The sequence below is a fragment of the Trachurus trachurus genome (genome assembly GCF_905171665.1).
Source record: "Trachurus trachurus genome assembly, chromosome: 11".
NCBI classification, from domain to species: domain Eukaryota; kingdom Metazoa; phylum Chordata; class Actinopteri; order Carangiformes; family Carangidae; genus Trachurus; species Trachurus trachurus.
The window spans coordinates 18,003,571-18,026,612 of record NC_139904.1 but is presented as its reverse complement, the minus strand read 5'-3'; the positions used below and the strand labels follow the sequence as shown (position 1 = coordinate 18,026,612).

General features: G+C 42.7%; 1 protein-coding gene across 1 annotated transcript in view; it reads right to left on the bottom strand.

The window, feature by feature from the left end:
• The window catches only part of gmpr (guanosine monophosphate reductase), a 65,751-nt gene that overhangs the window by 30,931 nt on the left and 11,778 nt on the right, over positions 1-23,042 (bottom strand). The gene's annotated exons all lie outside the window — the stretch shown is intronic.

The following is a 23,042-nucleotide window of genomic DNA, read 5'->3' as shown; positions in this document are numbered from 1 at the left end:
GCCAGGGGACATTTTAGAGTAGAGGCAGTGTGCCTCTCCAATATTTTTATGTCCTCTCCCACCACTGCATTCCTGTAACATTGTGGCTCTGATTCAAAGGGATTCACTATATTGTTAAAGCATTTACATGGAATGGGTGTGAGATGACATCCAATTTCACATCCTCCATAATTTATTTTATTTTATTTTAAAGGTAGCCTACACACAACATCAAAATCTCTAAAACACCAGTGATCTGCTATTGACTAAAGGATAAATCTTGGCTTCCAGTGAGCACCAGTAACTCTATTGGCTTCAGTCCCAAAAACTCAATATTCTTAAGACAAAAGGAAGCCTTTAGGCTTACTGCATATTTTCACAGAGCCCAGGATATTATTTTAATGCTTTTATTATATTGGGACGTATCAGTGTAAAGATATTTACAAAAATCGGCTAGTAAATGAATATTATGTTGAAATATACTGGAGGAAATTTAACTTACATCAAAAGCAGGTAATTCATCCACACCATGACACCAGAAGTTTAGGGTTATCGTTATCATCTAGCTAGCAGTTATTTGCATTCAACATTGTTTATCATCAAGTATTAGTATGTTCAATAACTGCTCTGGAAGTTATTCTGAGACCATTCCAGTGACTTTCTCTCAGTCTGGATGATATGCAGCCTCCTACGCACCAAAATTGACTCAACAGATTTTTATCAGCTGGGACACGTATGTGTGTGATAAGGTCAGCCAGTCTGGAGTCGACAGTGGTTAGTGCCCTTTTGCCCCGAGGTGATGTAAGAAGGTGTACATTGAATGAACGGAGGGACATGCAGTCTGAGCAGCCGTCACAGCCATAAATGGAAGAGCGAGGAAGATAGCGAGTGACCTAACATCCACCGTTGACGTGGGACTAGAGCTACTCACTGAGCAGATAACAGACACACACACCCACACACACATGTGCACCTTTGTACTCGACACATAAAGCACCTGCGGGTATGCAGCTGATGGGAATCAGTTTTTGGATTTATCTTTCTGACTTTCTCTCTCTTACTGTATCTCTTCCTCCAAAATAAAACAACAGACATGGTTGCAAATGTAAGAAGATAAACTTAAAAAAAAAAAAAAAAAAAAAAAAAAAGCAGTCAGCTGTGATACAGTAAAGAAGCATCTGTTGCTGTTTTTAGATGCTTACCTGCTGTTTTTACAAATGTAGGTATGTTTACATTTTTTGGTACGCACAAACAGAAAAAGATGTTAGTTCTATGAAAAATATTTTTTGATCTGGATGTCAGTATAATATGAACTGCAAGAATAACTAAAGTAAGATGAAAAGGGAGAATCTCAAAACAAAATATATCTATTAAGACTTCCCTTTTGCACATCTAAGTCAATTTTCGACATTGTGCACATTTTTTTTCACAATCTCAAGCTCTCGCACAGACACAGACCATTTGCAGACTCCTGGTTCGCGGCTAGGTATGACATCGTGCAATGTGACATCACTTCCCTCTGAGGCAAGTCACCGCTGACTCGACTGGAGCGTGAACACATAGGCATGCAGGGGGTTCTGTGTGTGTTTGTGTGTGTGCATGTGGGCACATGACATCACAGCATCATCACTGCCCATCTCCCCAGCCAAAGCTGTGCCTCTTGAAGCAGAGATTATGTCAGAAAGTGCCATGCTTGCAGAGCTGCCGTGGCTGCTGCTGCTGCTGCTGTTGTTATTGTGGTGGTAGCTTTGATTCCTGTCCTTCCTCCCCCTCAGTTTGTCACTGGAAAGCTGAAAGAAGAACAACACTGGACAGCTGACAGATAAGGCAAAAGAAGTGGACTTGTTTGGCCAAGGATGAGGAAAGGCCAGAGGGCAAGCAGCTCCTCTGACTCTGACGAGAATCAGCGACCATGGTTAAAGGACCCCAAAGAGCAATCGTCACCACATGGATGCTCATCAGATGAAGATTCGGTGTCAGATTCAGATGCGGAGGCAGGGAGTGCGATGAAGAGGAGTCAGAGGTTCAGCAGCTCTTTCAGCTTTGGAGAGGATCAACAGCTACAGTCGAGGAATGAGGACAGAGAAGAAGCGTCACCAAAGAGCTCTAATGGAGTACCCGTCACTGCACTGGTGGAGACTGAACTAGCAGCAGAATGCACACGACTGGAGAAACAGGACAACCTTTGTGGCAAAAATGAAACGCCAAGGTCAGGTTTATTCAGGCCTCAAGAATTATGGCTGGCAGTGACAAGATGCCTCTCCCTGCGATGGCCTCCTTGTCTGTCCATCAGCAGACAAAGCAGCAGGAAATTAGCCTTCCAAGTGGACCTTGACCGATCAGAGGACGCACAGTCTTCCCTTAGCTCTGAATCGACCAATGAGAGCCCTTCGAGTGCATCTACCTCAGATGACAGAGAAGTGACGTCGAGGAAACACGAGGAAGAGCAAGTCAAAAGCAGAGGGGTTAAAAGCCGTCCACCTCAACGTCATGGAGTTTCTCGGTCCTCCCCCAGGTTGCCAAGAGCCAGACAAGCTACAGACTCTTTGTTAGCTTCAATGGTCTTGGAGAAAGAAATGTTCCTGAGAGTTGAGTTGGTAGATTCAGGCGAAGAAAGGGATGATTTACGCTACCGGGCAGAATGGAAGCTGTCAGAGAGAACTAAGGAACTGGCGGAGGGAGTGTGGCTCTCTCGAAGCCAAAAGAAATGATGGATTGACCTATTAAGTTAGAGGTTTGGTTGCCTTGGATGGGGCAGACTTTATTTCATGCACCCATCAAGTTGGCTTGGTAACTGCAGCCATATTAGTTTGGTTGTTACAATCACTTTAATCTTAGTAAGTGTAACTGCTGATGAAGAATGGCCTAGATTTCAGTAAATAATCAGTCAGATTGGTTTTACATTATGCCTGTGTAAACCACTTTACAGACTGTGTTGATTCAAATGCAGTGACTGTAGCTAACTAATTAGAAATGCTATTTTCAGAAACACAGTACTGCAGTTAGTGTTGGTGTTTATTTTTCTGCCTTTCTGGGTCTCTTAGAACATTTTATACATGGCTGGCTCCATGTGTGGGAGGCAAGGAAAATCTAATGGAACATGTTATGCATTTATGAATAAAAGTATTTTTGTCATTTATGTTTTATTTTATTCAGCGTTTTAAATTGAAAAAATAATTTGGTAGTAAATACAGGTAAATTGTGGATAATGATGCTGGATAGGGTGGTCCCCTACACCAAAGAACATTGTCATATCTTGCTCAGTTTTGGAAAATAGGATTTGAAGTCATTTTGCATAAGTAAAACAATATTCTTTGTATATTATTAAGGAAATTTAGCACAGATTACTGTCAAAGCCCAAATGAAATTTCATGCTCTGTGTGCCTGCAGTCTTTGGTAAATCCCACTGACCTGCTTTCTTTTTTTTGTTTGTTTGTTTTTCAAAAATCTCAGACGGAGAGTTTGATGTCTTGGGGCTTGTGTGAGTAAGAACATGATGGAATTTAAATGTAGTCCAAGATGTCTGCCAGAGCAATTACATTTCCAATGTGCTACAACAGCCTGTCAGCTGGAGTGTGTTTAAAAAAAAAAAATCAAAGCCCAAATCTAACAGTCTTTCATTACAACACTGTCAGACAAAAGAAATGTGAAATAATGTGGTCTCCTCAAATCTCGACAGTCCAGCCTCCCTCGCTCTTTGAAGCCATCACATGCAATATGACAATGTGTGGCTGCAGAATTATGATTTTGCAAGACAAGTGCTATTATTATCTCTGCTTTTCCAAATGGAAGAATCCCTCAGTGTTTCTGTGTATAGCTGGCAGCTATTTTCAACATGCATGCACACAGCTGAACCATTTTTACATAACAGAGATATGACTAGGCAAGGGGTATGTTGTGAACTACTGCCTGTAAATGTAACCTCTGCTAGCAGAAGTATTGTGTCTGAATGTGCCACTAGAGACTTTAACTTTCCAAAAAAACTGTTGGTTTATATAGCGCTTAGACTATTTTTGACCCTGTTAAACCTTGAGCAGTTGCTTAGAGTAAAAGTTTCACTGCCAGTCATTGCATTTTATGCGTTGCTTGTGGTGTTTTCATTTCTTCTGTAAATCCTGTTTTTGGAAACAGCAGAGCTACAAGAACAACATGCAAATCTTGTCTTCTAACATAACACAACAAATTGTTATAGCACTGCAACTATTTTTTTTCAGCTTTTCTAATATTTTTGACTGATTATGATAATGGTGAAAAAATGGAGCATGTTTGTACTGTGGAGCTGTAATCAGGAGTGCTGGGAAAATGGAAGGAAAAGAAAAGATGAATTATGAAAAATTAATAGACAGGAGTCTGAAAAAAAGGGTCGGTAAACTGCCACAGTCAACCAGGTGGTCAACCCAAGCTTTTGCCTTGAGTTTCACTTTGGCATCAATGTAGTAGTCTGGACTTTGGCCCTCAAGTACTAGTTCTGCACCTCAAATTTGCACTCTTTGTGTGCACAACATAATACAACACATGTTTTACATGTGAAAACAAAAAAGAGAATGAAAAAGTATTTGCATAAATCAAAAGTGGCGGAAATTAGCCTCCACTTTTGTGAGCCAGGAGTTTCATCCCCGAAGCAACAAAACTGGCAACCCATCATCACTAATGACTGCCTCATTAGGCAAATGATACATGTACCACAGATGACAACACAGAATTGTAGCAACTATTCAGTGCTAACTCAAATCCTCTTGGCTAAAGTATCATTAAATACTGAAAATGTGACTCCTCATGAGTCAATGTAGAGCATTGACATGAGGGGAAACAATAACAACAAATAGACAGCATCAGTGAGACTTGTTAACATTAGTTTAATTAATGCATCTGATGTATGTAAATTAATTCAGGCAGTTGTTGGTTACTTTAAAGTTTTCCCATATCCACTGCATTATACACAATTGCTATCGAACTCAAGTTACAAATTATTTAAGCTGATACTCTATTAATGGAGCAATATTTAGAGAATTCATTCTGCATTTCTGCATATAAAAAATGTAAAGAAGTCAACCTTTTAAGGTCCATAACATTTAACAACCCTGATCCTAACCGTAACTGAAACTGAAATTAGTAAAAAGTTCCTTTTCTCATAGGAGCTTATGTATTTTATCTGCATTTTATCTGCATATGCACTCAGTAATTTCAATATGAATTGTATGAAACAAGTAATGTGCTAATACAGTACCAAATAAGTTGTATGCCTGATGATAGCATGAGCATCTACAGGTGGTTGATGCACAATGTAAGGTCACCTGTGCATAGGCAGAGAAGAGTATTTACAGTTTCAGAGATGGTATTTCCTTCATCAGCACTTGCCAACTATTGATCCCACTCCTTTTACTCCTCAACACAAAGTTTTCATGACTTTGTCTTTGGCTGGACAGAGCAAAAACTATTAATAGCCTGACCTATTCGGTCAGGAAGCACTCCAGGTTGTGATTATTCCATCATTCCTTGGCAATGATCATGACTGTGAGAGTGAAAAAAACGTTCATCTGTCTTCAAGAGAGGGACAGAGTTTAGAACAGCGTGTTCCCTCTTTCTGTTTCATCCTCTTGTCAAACAAGTGTGTTTGTAAACTGTGCTGGAAGGAACCGTCCCCAAAGATAGTTACATAATGAAGTGATGGATGGTAAATCCCAGCAGAGGACACACATTCCAGTTGCCAAAGGACAAATACGACTTCATGGAAGTTTGTGGTTGTCACAGGCCGACCAGACAGTAATTATTTTATCTCCTTATATTATATCAGATTTCAAGCTTTTTAGAAAAGCCATTATTCTCTTCCCCCAAATAAAAACCCACAACAATTAAGATTTCAGACACTGTCTCATGTAATGACCAAAATGTTAACATAATATCCACATTCCTATTCCTATGCAAGCAAAAGGTAGCAGACACAGAGATTGATCTGCCTTGCTTGCATACTGTTAAGCCAATATTTGGCTGCTGAAATCCTAACTGCTTTAGGCATGCAGAATGAGATCTGAAGGTCTCTGTCCCTCTTGACAGGCTTAAAGGAAATTAGATGGGATTGCAGAGTATTTAGGAGGTGAATCTATGGGAGCCATGATTGTGACTCAGCAGCTGGCACCGTCACCTCACAGCAGCCACATACCTTGTTGGATTCTCTGTCCTAATCTTTGCTTGGTTTGCTGTGGTTGTGTTTGAGTGATCAGCTATGTTGTATGGATTTATCTAGGCAGGTAGTTGTCACATTATTCCATAATTGTACTTCTGTATTTTTTAACCATGAAAAATTGTATCAGGGAGGTGAGGTTAATCTTGTGGGCCACTGTCCCGACCCTCTTGGCTTGCTTTACCTACGTATGTTTTGCATCAGCATGTGTGTTTGTGGCAAAAAGCATGCAGATGAGACTCAAGTGTGAGCCCGCAGATGTAAAATAATACCAACAGTGGCACAGAGAAGCAGAGGGGACACTTGGCAAGTTGAGCACTTGACTCAGGATGATGAATTGGAGTTGGAAGTCGATAGTGCGTGTGTGGTGCGCGTCTGCAGAGGATAAAGGAGAGTGTGATGGATTATTCCTGCAGGGCATTTGTGATGATTAGTCATCCCTGGACACACACACACATGTGCACAACTCTCACCAGCAGACTTTGCAGATGGCCAAAAGTGCTCTGGTGACATCACTGGCTGTTTTGGATTCATATGCGATGTGTTGGTCCTCCTGTGCTCATAGTCTGCTGTATGCTGGAGTGTATGTGTCTGTGCATGCACATCCATGTGTGTGACAGTGTTACAGCACTGAGCATGATGACTATAGGACAGATTATTACGGGAGACTCTTCAGTTTTCCTTCATGCTGTGTTGTGCACCCATAGTAGAGTGGGCTGCACACATGCATTTCTGACAGCAGTGCAGTGTACAGTACAGCACTAGCTTTCTGCCTTCCATATACAGTAGAACTTGGAGGATGCATTGAACTGGTTGGTTGGTTAACATTATCGAGCTTCACCAGCTGGGGATTATGTGCCTCAAAGCCATATAGGACATTGCTGCAGAGAGAGGGATGGGCATGACTAATTTCCACTAATAATTCTCACTAATATTACCCTCCCTCCATCCTCATCCAGAAAATCCGGTAAGCCTGAAGCAAGTGGATCTGCTGTGTTGTAAGATGATTTCTCCTCTCATCCGTGTGGCTTCTTCATAGTTTCTTCATCAGAACTAATAAAACTGTTCAGGTGGCTGATAATGTATTTTACAACCCAGGCGACAAAGACCTTTTAATTCCCAATAATTGGGTAATAGAGTTAAATGGAGCTCACTTGAGGCAGCACTTTTAACATTTCAGCCATCTGCTGGCCTTTGTGAGTTTGCATATTTTCCCTGTGCAGGTTAGAGTTAGTGTCATTAACTGGTGACTGATAATTGCCTGTAGGGTTGAATGAGTGAATCCATCGATGTTTCTCTCCATATGTCAGATTGGTGATGTGATCAACCCTGCCTCTCGGCCAGTCTCAGCTGAGGTCGGCTCAACCCTTTAAGGATGAACATCACAGCTACTGGATGGATGGATCTTGCTTAAAAACTGTGTGAGCACTAACAATGACACTGTCTTCTCAGTTTAATCTGAAATCCGTAGCTTGTCATATTTATGTTTTGACTGCCATAGGACTGTCACAGGAGAGTAAAAAGTGAGCAAACATAAAAATAAATAAATCATATACTTTTAAAGAGGAACAAGTCTGGGCGCTTTTCCGCTGTTTTGCTAACCTTTCACCTGGCCATGTGCATTTGTTTTTAATGAAGCTGGCGAAAAATCAATCCATGGTAGTGGTGGATAATGTTATATAACATACAATGTTACGACATGTATATCTGTGTAGTCTTAACTGTCATAAACAAAAGATTACGGGTTCAAGCACGTTTGTGTCGCCCAGACAAGAGCTGGGACACCAGGGCGGCGGCCCAGTACTACACTGATGATGCAAGGTTGGTTTTCAGCCATGAGACAGAGCCTCCATTCTTACTCGTAACAAGTCACAAGTCATGTAGTTAACTTTCACAATTACTCCAGAGCTTTTTAATTAAGGTAACTAAAAATGTAGCATAGCCACGGGAAAAATCCTGCTTAGTTCCTCTTTAAGTTTATCCTCTCTCCATTCTACACATGAGTTGGGAACTGCATATTTGGACTCTTAATAAAGCTATAAGATATTTCATGGAACTAAAGTGTGCTGTCACCTCTGGGATTCTACATCTCATACATACTAAATCCATATCTCCACAAAGAGCTGGAGGCCTGATGCTCTGATGTGAGAAAGTCAGACTTGAAATTCAGTCATTGATCTAAGTCCAAGTTATTGCTGTCAGAAACTAAGTGCCACTAAATACTGGGTGAACAAGAAACTTCAAAACTTTGAAACTATTTATTTGTGCTATGAAGGTAGAGAGCATGATTAAAACATTTGTGTTCTGCCTACATTATATGCTTGTAACATATGCTATAATAACCTACATTTTACTTTTCATGTTTTTTTCTGGTTTCTTTCATCTTTTTCTGAAGATGAGAGATGCTTAACATTTCTCTGTTGTACAATACGATGTGCTATGTACTCTAGTATTTCTAAGAAAAACGATGAAATCGGGGAAAAGCTAAACAAAGTCGGGCTTTCTTATTTCAAGCATCAAAAACATCCCGGCACAAATCTTATTATATGGTTCAATGTAACATGAGGCAAACCATGACAAGTAGTTGTGGTTGGTAGCTCGAAAAACTTATGTGTCATTTATGTTGATGAGCTTAGATGCCTTAGAAATGCCTTGAGCGGGATTTAAGTTCTTGAGCAGTGTAAGTGAAAAATCGACCATGTTATGCTGTGTTACAGCACAGTGTCACTTGGCAAATACATTATTAGACATGGCTGCACCTTTGGAAAAATGTTCCAAAATGCATGAGGCATAATCAGTGCCTTGTTTTTCAGGTTTAACTGATCTCTATTTAATTGACTCAGACAGAATAATAATGCCATGTGCACAGGAAAAGTATTTTTCAGTCGAAACTAATCAGATGAAAATTTGCTGTCATAGCAACCTGTGCAGTGATTTAGGGGTCTGATGTTTCTCGACGCTACATAACACATCTTTGTTGAGCTGCCTGCAGTCTCTTCTTCAGCACATGCCTCACATAAACCACTCTGAATTATATCATGAAATACATTTCGTGGACTGTGGTCTTGCCAGCATATTAGTTTTCGAAGTAGTTTCAGGTTATACATCAATCCTCATATTGTTACAGCAATTGCAGATCTTTGAAGTAAACTGAAACCTGGTCCATTGAATCACCCCAGGTTTATCATCTGTGTGTTTTTTTGTGTTTTAAAATATGATCAAGATGAGTGAAGAGGTAATAAGGCATTTTCAGATTATACAGACACCAAACTGAGTTGCATGGCAGCAGCACTTGCAGATGGATCAGTGCTCTCTCTCTGTCAATTAACCAAACTTGCAACATGTAAAAAAGAAGTAGCTACAGCAATAACTTATAAAAGCATGAATTCTAATGAATTGTTTGCTTCAGAGGAGTGTGCTATATAAAAGAGACATTAAGAATGGATGGGTTGGGTTATATGTATTTCCAGAAGATTTATGTTATTTGTTAAAAAGGCAGCGCATATGTTATATTTAACATATATATTTATACATACCTTTATTTTACCAGGTTGTCCCTTGAGATTACATCACTTCTGCGAGGGCGACCTGGGATATGTAATGGTGGGATGAGCCAGATGCGTGTCATGACACAGGAGCTTCATGCCACTCTTAATGTGACACTGTACATAAAATATGACGTAAGTAAATGTCACTTGGTCATTATGTAAACATGCTGTACGTGACACGGTTAGAGTTGCGGTGCACATGCGCAAAGCTAACAGAGTGAAAGTAAATATTAGTTCTTAAACATTTACAGGCCTTTGATTATTTCGTTGTCTTCTCTTTTTCAAGTGTTATCTTTCAGTGAATCTTAGCAATATGTAGGACAACATGCAGGTTGAATTCCTCAAGAGCAAAGACGTGATCAAAATGGGAAGCAAATGTGACACAGAGCAGCTGTAGCACATGTAGAGAAACACCAGAAGTCAGTATACTAAGCCTCAGCCTCTGGTTCTACACTGTCTGACCGTCTTAAACTACCCCTGGGTGTTGAACTGAGGATAAATAATGATATGATAACTAGTAAAAAATATTGTTTCTTAAATCAAAGCCACACAGGGTCACTCTAATTAATGAATTTAATTAAAGACACCCATGGATGACTTGAAAAATGGAGCACTGGATATTTTGTCAAATTTCCTTTATTAAATAGATTTTGCCCTATGGGGTGAGAGTCAGGCAGTGGGTTTATGGTGCTTCAGTCCCTCGGGCTCATTGCTCATATCCATGAGAGTACAGTAGGTGATGTGTCAGAGGATCACAAGGTCTTTGAACTCTGCCTCTTCCGTACAAGATACACATATAGGCTAAATCTATAGGTTCCCAGGCATAGCACGGTACCTATGTTCACATCTGCATGTGTTTGCTTTTACTTGCCTCAGTGGGCTCATGCTGGTGTGTGTGCATGCTTCCCTTACTGAATTCAGTTCAGGCTTGTTTAGACACGTTCGTATCTGCCCCACTGTACTCATTCTGTACGCCTCAGTGAACAGTGCATAGTTCAAAGTATGTTACATAGATTGCCCAAGGGAGAATCTGGCATCCAAGCAGAATACTCTCAACTCTCAGCTATAAATATAACACAACAATGAGATACATTCTTCTAGTGAGGACTAAGAGCTAATGAAAGAATGTTTCATGCCACTTCAACCAGCACCACTTATTATTCTGTTTATATGCCTTAAAAACATGTTTCATCTGATTACATAAGCAGGAACCTCACTATTATTACTCTGAAATGTTGTGAGAGCGGGTTAATCTTATTTTTAGGCAGGGTTGTGTAATGCCTTGTCTTTCTCATTAGGACACTAAGGATCAAATGGCAGAGGAGAGCGGAAGTGATGGAGCATGTGGATGTCCTCAAGTGAAGAGAAGAAAAAGACCAGATGGGGCCAAACGGCCTGGCAGACATGAGCTGTCTCATTTCATGGGCCGTCTCTTCCGAGGATGTGGCCAACAGAGGTGTGATCCTCAGGGAATCGGACAGGACTAGACAAGTAGGTTTAACCTACACCCTACGTATATCTCAAATGACAGAGCAGCGCCGTCTGCTAGAGATGGGTTTGGACAGTTCTCACAAACTCATAGTTAGACAGAAACATGAGAAAACTTGTTATAGATTATTACAGCTTTACAGATTAATAATAATCAACATGAGATCTACAACTGTAAATCAATGTACCAGACCTATAATTAATATAAGTCTGGTACATTGGTACACTATTCGGTTTTACGCCTGGCTTCCATTCTACACCTTCCAAAGTGTTTTGTTCTCGTCCATTTCAGGTGCATTTTCTGTGCATATAAAACTCACTCTTTTACTCAGCTGGAAAGTTGGTGAGGATTGCCCAGAAAACCAGGAGACAAATTAGTGGTGCACATTTTTTTGATGATTAACAAATTTAAAGTATTTTGAAGCTTTCAGACTGAATATGCTGGTGCCTTATTTAGCTAAGATGCATGACAATGTTGTCATGTTGTGTTCTACTGGAAAAAAAGATGCTCTCCCTCTCTAAAGTCATCCAGTGACAAAACTAGAGTCATATTGTGTTTATCTTAGAAAGATCCAAGTGAACTTAAGGTTTTTCTGTAATTATCAAGGCGTGGGAATTGTTCGCTTTTATGAGCACTTGACATTTATGACATTTATCATCATTTATTATTTGCATGCTCGTGTTGGCGTGGATCAGTGTGTATCCTGATTCACAGGGCTAGAACCAAGAAGATACTGATTCATACACAACACAAGTGCTTGCTCAAAGTTTGCTCTAATTGCCAAGGCGACGGGTAGCCTGGAAACCAGATCAGTCAGCGAGCTCATGTTTTTTCGTTGTTGCAGATGGCTAGAGATGGGTTATCAATACCCAAACACCCACCATAGCACTCAGACTGAATGTTAAATTCTAGCCATTTATCCTAAGTTACTAAATGAAAGAAGACACTTGATAAATACTTGAGATAACATGTTTTATTATTATTATTATTATTTATAATTATATTTAGCACAGCAGAGTTGCAAATTGCCACCTGCAGATACCAACAAGTTCAGTTACAACGCTGATATTCTAGTTACAGGACAAACTCAGTATCAGTGTATGTGAGTGATAAATGTGGTTGTAATATTGCTTGCATGCAAACCAACTCCCTTATACACACGGCCACACAATCAGCACTAACACTTTCTTGCTGATGCAGTCCATAAGGAGACATGTTCCCTCACCCAGGTGTGCAGTTTAAAAATAAATTGTCTGGTGTATATTTTCTATCTGGAAATGAATGGGCTGTCACCAGCTGTCACCAGGTTGGATACGGTCAGCTAAACAGCATTAAAAGCAAGGCAGATAAATGCAAGATGTGGGCACATCAATCCATATTTTGCCTTTTTTGTCTCCCCTGTTTGTTTTTGTCTGTATACAACACATTTCAAACCTGGACATGTGCAGTAATTGAAAAGCTTTGCTAAAACTTTTTTTTTCTTTTTAAATAAAAAAGCAGTACTTTGGTCATTACAGCAGGTATGGATGTACTGTGTGAACTACAAAGATAGATTTAAGCATGCGGCACATATTATGCTGACTTCAAAAAAACGCAATGCGACAGCTTTCATGGAACTTATAAGAAAGTGAAATCTCCAAGAGATAACTGAGTGGTTTATCTCTAAAGGCAGCCATGGTCCAAGCCCGAAGGCTCTGGGGGAAATCATCACTGGTGTGTGTGTGTGTCATTGTCGGAAGTTTTTCTTCCTGCTATCTTTCCTCACTTCTTCTCTGCCTCTGTCTCGCTTCAATCAGACTAATCATTTTCCTTGTTAATTGCTTCTTTACCCCGCAGAGCTGTCATGCCTCAGACAGACAGTCTGTGAGGAGAATAGTGAGTTAAAATCTGATGTGTGACACCTGCTAGATGTACCGCTGTGTTGCCTGAGTTACCGTTCACACTGAACACCAACCAGTCTAAAACAGCAGCTCATATTTTGATGGGATCTTTAGTGTGGAAAAAATATCACATCACATGTTTGATCAGTTGTTTATTTTAAAGTGGTTTCTTGTGTTTCTACCTCCATTTGAATTCAGCCTAGATAGATAAAGTGGCATCAGTGACATATTGACAATTTCATGTCATCAATGACTTATGTAACAACATCTGGGGTGTTGCCATAGTGTTTGATAAATGTTAAATCCTGCTAAAGAGACGTTAATGATGTGTGCATGTGCATCTCTATCTGCTGATTATAGTCATATGATTTATATACCTTAGCTTACTGCTTGAGCAACAGACTGCAACTAATAATAATGTGCCACATGATGTAATTATCATGTACATCTTTAACACTGTGCCCATTATCCAGCATTCATAAATAATCAAGATTAATGGGGGGAAAATAGAACAATTTTTCCTTTCACCTTAATAGTTCAAATGATGCATCAGTCTTGGTGGTGGTGGTGATGGGTGTTTTGCATCAGTATCATCTAATTCCATCTCCAGACAGAAATCCCTTTAAACTGCTTTTTAAAAGAGGTTTATTGATAAGGAGAAATTCATAGAAACACATTAGCTGGAATAAAGCTGGGATGGCTGAAGCGGATCATTACAACAGTTTGAATGTTGGAACAAACTCATCAGTGCCAGAATAGATCCTTTTCTCAAATCCAGACACAGCAGTGTGTTTCCAAAAAAAGGTCAAAATTGCCAAAATTTCAGCCCGTACTGTGTGCGCTCTGGACAGTCCCCCTCCCACTGCTGTTTTCAAGGACAGCCAGTGGATATCACTGCTTATTCATGCAGCCAAATACAGGGATCCAAAAATAAGATGAACATAATCCTCGATGGTTCTGAAATTCTAATGCATAAGATCCAAGAAGAGAAGTATAATGTTTGTCTGTAAATGATCAAATTTGCATCTATTGCTTTATTTATTTATCTGTTCTTTTTTTTAACATGTTTTAGCCATTTAGCTGACACTGTCAATTCAGTGAGTGAGCAGGTAACAGGCCAGTGCATTGCTCTAGGACCTTGTCATGTCACATTAGTTTATCTCTGCATTAAACTCGAGAATGTTCAGGCGCAGGTCTCAAACCAAAGGGGAATCATCGCTTGCTTTAGCTGTATCAGGAGATAGGCACACATCAGCATAAGCACTGCCTCGACACAGGGTAAGGTGCAAAGACACTTGGGAAAATCTATAATGTGAACCCATGCCCTGCAGCCAAACAAGCCATCACTTGTCATATCTCACTCCCATTTTATCTATCGCTCCTCTCTAGCCTCTTTTCACATGCCCTAAGTACTTCTCAAGTCTGCTGTCAGTCCCTGCTTTGTTGTCTCCACTCCTCTCCATAGATCTTTGGAGCACAGAATCAATTTAGGATAAGAGTCCTCCAACACTGGCTGATGGGCATGGAAAAGATGGTCAGACAAGTACAGTTCAAAGCTGCCAAGCTGTGTCTAGATACACATTAAAGCGTATTCAGTGCATTCTGTGTCACCTTGCCTTAGGACAGAGAGGGTGAGACAGAGAGAGGGAGAAATATTCATGACTCGATGAGCATCAGGGAGAAATGGAGCAGGAATTAGAGACGGGAGAGGCAGGGCATAGCCTCCACACTCCCGTAAAACATTTTTTTTTAAATCTATGAACTAAGAAGGATTAAAGCAATTTTGTTATGCTTACACTCCTTTGTTTTATGGTTTTTAAACTATATTTATCTGCTGATAAGTTACTATCCATGTACTCTTGGTGATTATATGCTGGTCAAAACAGCAACCTTTTCATTGTGGCTGGAAGCAATGCACAAAACACACATTTTTCTTGTGAAGCAGCTCATACTCCAGTAGAGCAGAGTCATGGTGTAACCACATAGCTTGATATAATGGCTTCTTCTACTTTAGACTGGTGTTTTTCCCTAAAGGTCACCACTGTCAAGATGTTTAACTCTGCACTCGGCAAACTAACTTCTCTAAACAAGCCAAGAATTAAGTTCTGTCCAAAGATTTTACTGTTATAAATGCTGGTATAATCAGGCACTAAATGGTAATGTAGGGTAGGATTTATTCTCAGGCTGTCACAGGTATTATGCAGTAGGGCGATAATTCGATAATGCATCCTTTATTTTCCTACTTTCATACAGTGCATCTTTTTTAGGGTCAGGCTTTAAAAGCATTTAGAGATTGCATTTAGCAAATATAGACAAGGTTTTGTTTTGTAAATTAGTGAGGACACTGCCGAACAAGATTCACTCCACTACTCTATTGATTTCTTAATTAGTTTTAAGAATGTAAATGAATATGTTCAGGCAACCTGACTGATTCCATTCTGTTCAACCTAACACTGCGATAATAAAAAACAGCTGACATTTATCTAATAAACAAATATGCTGGATATAAAGATGGAAGCATCAGGTCTAATAATAATAGTGTGAGCAGCAACAGCTATACTCTGCTGTCCTGTGCCTGTCTGACGTATCATGTTGGCTCACGTCCAAACTGGCACAATTCCTGGCGACTGTGACAGCTGCCAACACTGCTGCCCATAGGAATATGTGATATGCAACGTGGACTTCAACAAAGCATAAGGCCACATATCAATCTTTTCACATTGTGTTAAAGTCCCAGAGCACATCTCCCCTACGGGCCACTATTGTTTGGCATATCACAGCTACAAATTAAAGTGGAAAGGCTGCGCAAATTCTCTGGCAACTGAAAAATGAATGAAAGAAATGTAATGAAACAAGTGGACCCTGCTCGATTTCAAGACTGATGGCTTTATAACTGAAAATATAGAGACTTAACTGACTTAAGGGGTGATCTGTGTTTACTTGCCATCCCCCAGTGCATGCTGGGATCGACTCCCATTATCCAAATTAGGAATATGTAGGTTTGGAAAACTACAGGCAATGGAATAATGAATGTAAGATAAAGTGTGTGATATTAGTCGGAGGACTGCTTCATAGCTGCTGTATATTTACTGTCTTGTTTTGATCTGATGCTAAGTCGTGCACATGTAACCAAATGTCTCAAACGAATTTTAAATCGAAAACAACTGGAATTGGTTATTTGTCTATAGGAAGACGTTTCACCTCTCATCCAAGAGGCTTCATCAGTTCATGCTCGCATCTGACCAGGCTGGGACTGATCCAACTATCTGACGTCACACCAGATAGTGAAACGTCTTCCTAGACAAATAACCAAGTCCAGTTGCTTTCGATTTAAAATTCCTTTGAGATACTATGACCTGGACAAATGAGAATATGCACAGGCTCATGTAACCAAATGAACTATTCATACATCCGCCTAATGCTTCACCACATCCTGTAATAGGGTGGATAATCAGATTTGGCAGTGAATACATGTTCCCTGTAATGTGTGATCCTTCTCAGAGTGATTGATGCACACTGTCTCCACTGACTGTTGCAGAGTCCAACAATGGCAGAAAACATATTTGATAGGTCAGTCCATCACAGAGCTACCTTAGAAACATGACTCATAGTACATTTCCCATTATAAATAACTTCAATGAGTCACTAGGGATCTTCCTAGCACAGGATTTGTTAAACAATGGAGAGCAAAGTGACTACGGAAATGTGGCAAAGTTATTAGCTAAATCATGGCAATAGAACCAGTCACTTTGTATTTAAAATGTTCCCTGTCGGCCTTTCTAGACCGAGGAAGTTTTATTTGATAAACTAGTGACAAATTCAGTTTGACCATTTTAGTCAACTTTTATCCAGGGTTTTGTCACCTAACTTGCTAAAATATGCAGTTACTGACAGTAGCAAACAACCAGCTGTGGTGTATGTCACACTTGTATATCACACAATGTGTCATGTGAACTCAAAACTCATACCCCATCGTCTCATACTTGCATTTACTGTATGTAATGTAATTTGGTGTCTTTCAACCTATGAGGAATCAAACCATAGTGCTTTTTGTTGTGAGTCAGCAGGATTTACCAAGCTGCCTTAAAAAAAAGGATTCTGGCTGATGCTTATGTGCTGTATAATTGGTAATGTTAAAATTGTCTTCAGGTGAAATGGTTACATTTTTAGGAGTAGGGGATCCTAGAAAAACGGTTTGAGCAGGCTACATTTTGAAAATACACAATTTACAGTTTTTCTCAATCGCTTTGGTGCTATTCTCAGATCAGAATGAAAGTTCTCATAACTATTAGTTCAACCTCCACAACATGTAGTCATTTGTCCACATCATAGTAGCAGTTTCTCCTTCCTCTGAACAAATTGCAAATGCTTTTGGACATGTATCAGTTGCTCTCATACAATTCTCTGCTGTTTTACAACATTATCATTTGTTTATGTCATGTCAGTCAAAATGAACTATACTTTCAAACGCTGAATAGTCTTTCCCTATAAAACTAATAGTCCTCATTTCATTGCTTGAGTCATTACATACAAAATTGTTGAACTAGTTTTCAAAATCTGTCAAACTAATTTTAAATGTTGGGAAAAGCACTGTGACTTCAATTATTCAAACATTTACAGTAAGGAACAACAGGTATGTATGGTATTGGACAGTCATTCAGCACTAAACAATCTGCACTGCTGTCATTGTGTCAGGCATTACTGTAAGATACAGTGGGACAAGAACTTTTACATTTAGACTTACAGCTTCACTAGAGAACAGATTTACTGTGATGTATTACAGCAACCACAGTAAAGATTTCCCATCTTTACAGTATGGTACTGTACTACAGCATTTTACAAGTAAGCACTTTTACAGTATTGTACACTACAGTAATAATGGTTGATGCAATACATGTACTGTACATTACTGTAATTTTTGCATCACATAGGATTACAAGACAACCTCACAGAGGTGGAAGAGACTGAGCCCTTTTTACTCTGCTACAAGAACAAGACATTTGTGCAATGGTGATTACAAACAAAGGCATAAGGTTGAAAGAGATACAATGTAAGGATGACATTACTGTATCTTTGGGAATATTGAATCTGTTTCAATCGCTACAATTGACAGAGTGATGTAGATGAAAATGTGACTGGAACGTCTGGATGTGCAGGAATGATTTACAGTACTCTGTAGGTTCAGTTACTATGTACTGCAACATTGTTTACTTAAAGTCGTACCCAAAGAGTGTTTCTTATGTTTGTTGTAGATGACTGTAGTGTATTTTTCCTTTGCACAATGCTGTGAACAAATCAGAATTGCAAAGAGCATATGCAGTAGAGGCTCCTCCTTGAACCGCCACCTTACCGTGGTGGAGGGGTTTGAGCACCCGAATGATCCTAGGAGCTATGTTGTCCGGGGCTTAATGCCCCTGGTAGGGTCTCCCAAGGCAAACAGGTCCTAGGTGACGAGTCAGACTAAGAGCGGTTCCAAGCCCCTATGAAAAAGAAAACATCGAGGAAGTGTACGTCGCCCGGACTGGCGTTACCGGGGCCCCACCCTGGAGCCAGGCCTGGGGTTGGGGCTCGCAGGCGAGCGTCTGGTGGCCGGGTCTTGGCCCACGGGACCCGGCCGGGCGCCGCCCGAACGAGCGACGTGGGCCCGCCTTTCCGTAGGCTCACCACCCGCGGGAGGGTTCAAAAGGGGCCGGTGCCGTGTGATTTGGGTGGCAGCCGTGGGCGGGGGCCCCGGCGACCCAATCCCCGGACAACGACTCTGGCTTTAGGGACATGGAATGTCACCTCGCTGGGGGGGAAAGAGCCTGAGCTCGTGCGGGAGGCTGAGAGGTATCGGCTAGAGATAGTCGGGCTCACCTCCACGCACAGCCTGGGCTCTGGAACCCAACTCCTTGAGAGAGGTTGGACTCTCTTCCACTCTGGAGTTGCCCATGGTGAGAGGCGGCGAGCTGGTGTGGGCTTGCTCATAGCTTCCCAGCTCAGCCGCCATGTGTTGGAGTTCTCCCCACTTAACGAGAGGGTCGCTTCCCTGCGCCTTCGGGTCGGGGATAGGTCTCTCACTGTCGTTTCGGCCTACGGGCCGAACGGCAGTGCAGAGTACCCGGCCTTCCTGGAGGCCCTGGGAGGGGTGCTGGAAAGTGCCCCAACTGGGGACTCCATCGTTCTGTTGGGGGACTTCAACGCTCACGTGGGCAGCAACAGTGTTACCTGGAGAGGTGTGATTGGGAGGAACGGCCTCCCTGATCTGAACCCGAGTGGTGTTTTGTTATTGGACTTCTGTGCTAGCCACAGTCTGTCCATAACGAACACCATGTTCGAGCATAAGGGTGTCCATCAGTGCACGTGGCACCAGGACGGAGGTCAATGATCGACTTTGTAGTCGTGTCATCTGACCTCCGGCCGTATGTCTTGGACACTCGGGTGAAGAGAGGGGCTGAGCTGTCAACTGATCACCACCTGGTGGTGAGTTGGATCCGCTGGCAGGGGAGGAAGCTGGTCAGACCTGGAAGACCCAAGCGTATCGTGAGGGTCTGCTGGGAACGTCTGGCAGAATCCCCTGTCAGGGAGGTCTTCAACTCCCACCTCCGGGAGAGCTTTGACCGGATTCCGAGGGAGGCCGGAGACATTGAGTCTGAATGGACCATGTTCTCCACTTCCATTGTTGACGCGGCTGTCCGGAGCTGTGGCCGTAAGGTCTCCGGTGCCTGTCGCGGTGGCAATCCCCGAACCCAGTGGTGGACCCCGGAAGTAAGGGATGCCGTCAAGCTGAAGAAGGAGTCCTACCGAGCCTGGAAAGCAGCTGACGGGTACCGGCAGGCCAAGCGGACAGCAGCTCGGGCGGTCACGGAAGCAAAAACTCGGGTCTGGGAAAAGTTCGGGGAGGCCATGGAGGAGGACTACCGGTCAGCCTCGAGGAAATTCTGGCAAACCATCCGGCGCCTCAGGAGGGGGAAGCAGTGCTCCGCCAACACTGTTTACAGTGGAGGAGGGGAGCTGTTGACCTCGACTGGGGATATCGTCGGGCGGTGGAAGGAATACTTCGAGGATCTCCTCAATCCCACTGACACGCCTTCCGTCGAGGAAACAGAGGCTGAGGACTCAGAGGTTGATTCATTCATCACCCAAGCTGAAGTCACTGAGGTAGTCCGGAAGCTCCTCAGTGGCAAGGCACCGGGGGTGGATGAAATCCGGCCTGGGTACCTCAAGTCTCTGGATGTTGCGGGGCTGTCGTGGCTGACACGCCTCTGCAGCATCGCGTGGCAGTCGGGGACAGTGCCTCTGGACTGGCAGACCAGGGTGGTGGTCCCTCTCTTCAAAAAGGGGGACTGGAGGGTGTGTCCCAACTACCGGGGGATCACACTCCTCAGCCTCCCGGGGAAAGTCTATTCCAGGGTGCTGGAGAGGAGAATTCGGCCGATAGTCGAACCTCGGATCCAGGAGGAACAATGCGGTTTTCGTCCTGGCCGTGGAACGCTGGACCAGCTCTACACCCTCCGCAGGGTGCTCGAGGGTGCATGGGAGTTTGCCCAACCAGTCCACATGTGTTTTGTGGACTTGGAGAAGGCTTTCGACCGTGTCCCACGTGGCATCCTGTGGGAGGTGCTCCGAGAGTATGGGGTCGGGGGCCCTCTGCTGAGGGCTGTACGGTCCCTGTATGACCGGAGCAGGAGCTTGGTTCGCATTGCCGGCAGTAAGTCAGACCTGTTCCCGGTGCGTGTTGGACTCCGGCAGGGCTGCCCTTTGTCACCGGTTCTGTTCATTATTTTTATGGACAGAATTTCTAGGTGCAGCCAAGGGCCGGAGGGGGTACGGTTCGGGAGCCACTTGATTTCATCTCTGCTTTTTGCAGATGATGTGGTCTTGTTGGCTCCCTCGAGCCAGGACCTTCAGCATGCACTGGGGCGGTTTGCAGCCGAGTGTGAAGCAGCTGGGATGAGAATCAGCACCTCTAAGTCCGAGGCCATGGTTCTCGACCGGAAAAAGGTGGCTTGCACCCTCCAGGCCGGGGGAGAGTTCCTGCCTCAGGTGGAGGAGTTTAAGTATCTTGGGGTCTTGTTCACAAGTGAGGGGAGAATGGAGCGTGAGATCGGTGCGGCGGATCGGTGCGGCGGCCGCAGTAATGCGGTCTTTGTATCGGTCCGTCGTGGTGAAGAAGGAGCTGAGCCGAAAGGCAAAGCTCTCAATTTACCGGTCGATCTACGTTCCCACCCTCACCTATGGTCATGAACTCTGGGTCATGACCGAAAGAACTGGATCCCGGATACAAGCGGCCGAAATGAGTTTCCTCCGCAGGGTGGCGGGGCGCTCCCTTAGAGATAGGGTGAGGAGCTCTGTCACCCGGGAGGAGCTCGGAGTAGAGCCGCTGCTCCTCCACATCGAGAGGAGTCAGCTGAGGTGGCTCGGGCACCTGTATAGGATGCCCCCTGGACGCCTCCCTCGTGAGGTGTTCCGGGCATGTCCCACCGGGAGGAGGCCCCGAGGAAGACCCAGGACACGCTGGAGTGACTACGTCACTCGGCTGGCCTGGGAACGCCTTGGGGTCCCCCCGGAAGAGCTGGAGGAAGTGTCCGGGGAGAGGGAAGTCTGGGCATCCCTGCTCCGACTGCTGCCCCCGCGACCCGATTCCGGATAAGCGGCGGACAATGGATGGATGGATGGATGGATATGTTTTTTTCACATGGCTGTACAAGTAGTGTATAGTGCTGTCTTGAGCATTTTCAGGTAGTATCATCACTTTTTGCATTGGAAAACACTTAGAGAATAAAGTGTCCTAATGAAAACATGACAAAGCCATTTGACTATCTTGTTCATAAACGATGGTTTAAGGACTTCTCATTTTGACGACACTGACAGTTTCATTGACATGAGTACCTGCTTTTGAGGGATGGACAATCCATTTTGAGCAAGTGACGCGCTTTTGCAGGTCATCCACTAGGTTTTGCAGTTTGCAATAATTGTTCTGAGAAATGCACTAACTGTTGTGCAAATGTTAAGAGTGATGTGAGAAAAGCACCAAAGCGATTGAGAAAAACTGTAAAAGTCCAAGCCCCTTTCTTCAGACTTCTCTCCGAAGCTATGCCTCCAGAGCACACAGCGCAATGCTTGTTCTTTTCTGCCATATTGTTGCTGCAAATATCTTGTTGAATGTAGCAAGCTGGCATAGGCTCTGGCGTCCTCTTTTTCACACGATTAGTGCACGAAGAGGGGTGCGCGCAGATGGACAGACGCATCACGATCCAATGAATTTGTTTGCCATTCAGAATGATTGGTTGGTGTTTTTACAGGATTGTCCATTCTGACATTTTTCATTTAACATTTAATGAATTGGTTACAATAGGGGTGTGAAGAGTATTTCAAGCAAAACAGTAAAGATCTCCTCCCCTATACCTTTATGCACCTTTTGCAGCATGTGCAGTAGTGTACTAAAATTTAGGTCTCTATCTTCATGATAATTGCAATGATGATAAATATTCAGTTTAAAAAAAAAATACCACCACCTTGTCACAGTTGACACTCTGTGCATAACAGAGGGATTTTTGACGGTAAACCTGGGGCAGCAGTTCAGGTTTTGTCACCACAAAGTCGAGCCATTGACATCTTTCTGTTGAGAATATGAGGCGGCTGTTACATTTACTGAGCTTCAACCATCATTATCCCAAAGTTTTTTCTTTTCGAAGCATGAGTGACTGCAGCTGAGTGGCTACACCTGCCCCACATTCCCCACAATGAACACCAAACACAAGTGCCTTCAGACAGATATGGAGTAAACTTCACTTTGGATCTGAGTTCACTGAGTCACGAGGATATTTCCAGGTCAGTGAAACAGGCAAGTAGTAGTAGTAGTAGTAGTAGTATACATTCCAGATGTACTGTAGATTTCGCCACTCTCAGAGGCAGAGAGTGTGTTATGCTTTATTTAGCTAGGTTATCTGTCGGCTCATTGGAGCAGTCTTGCCCTTGTTTCA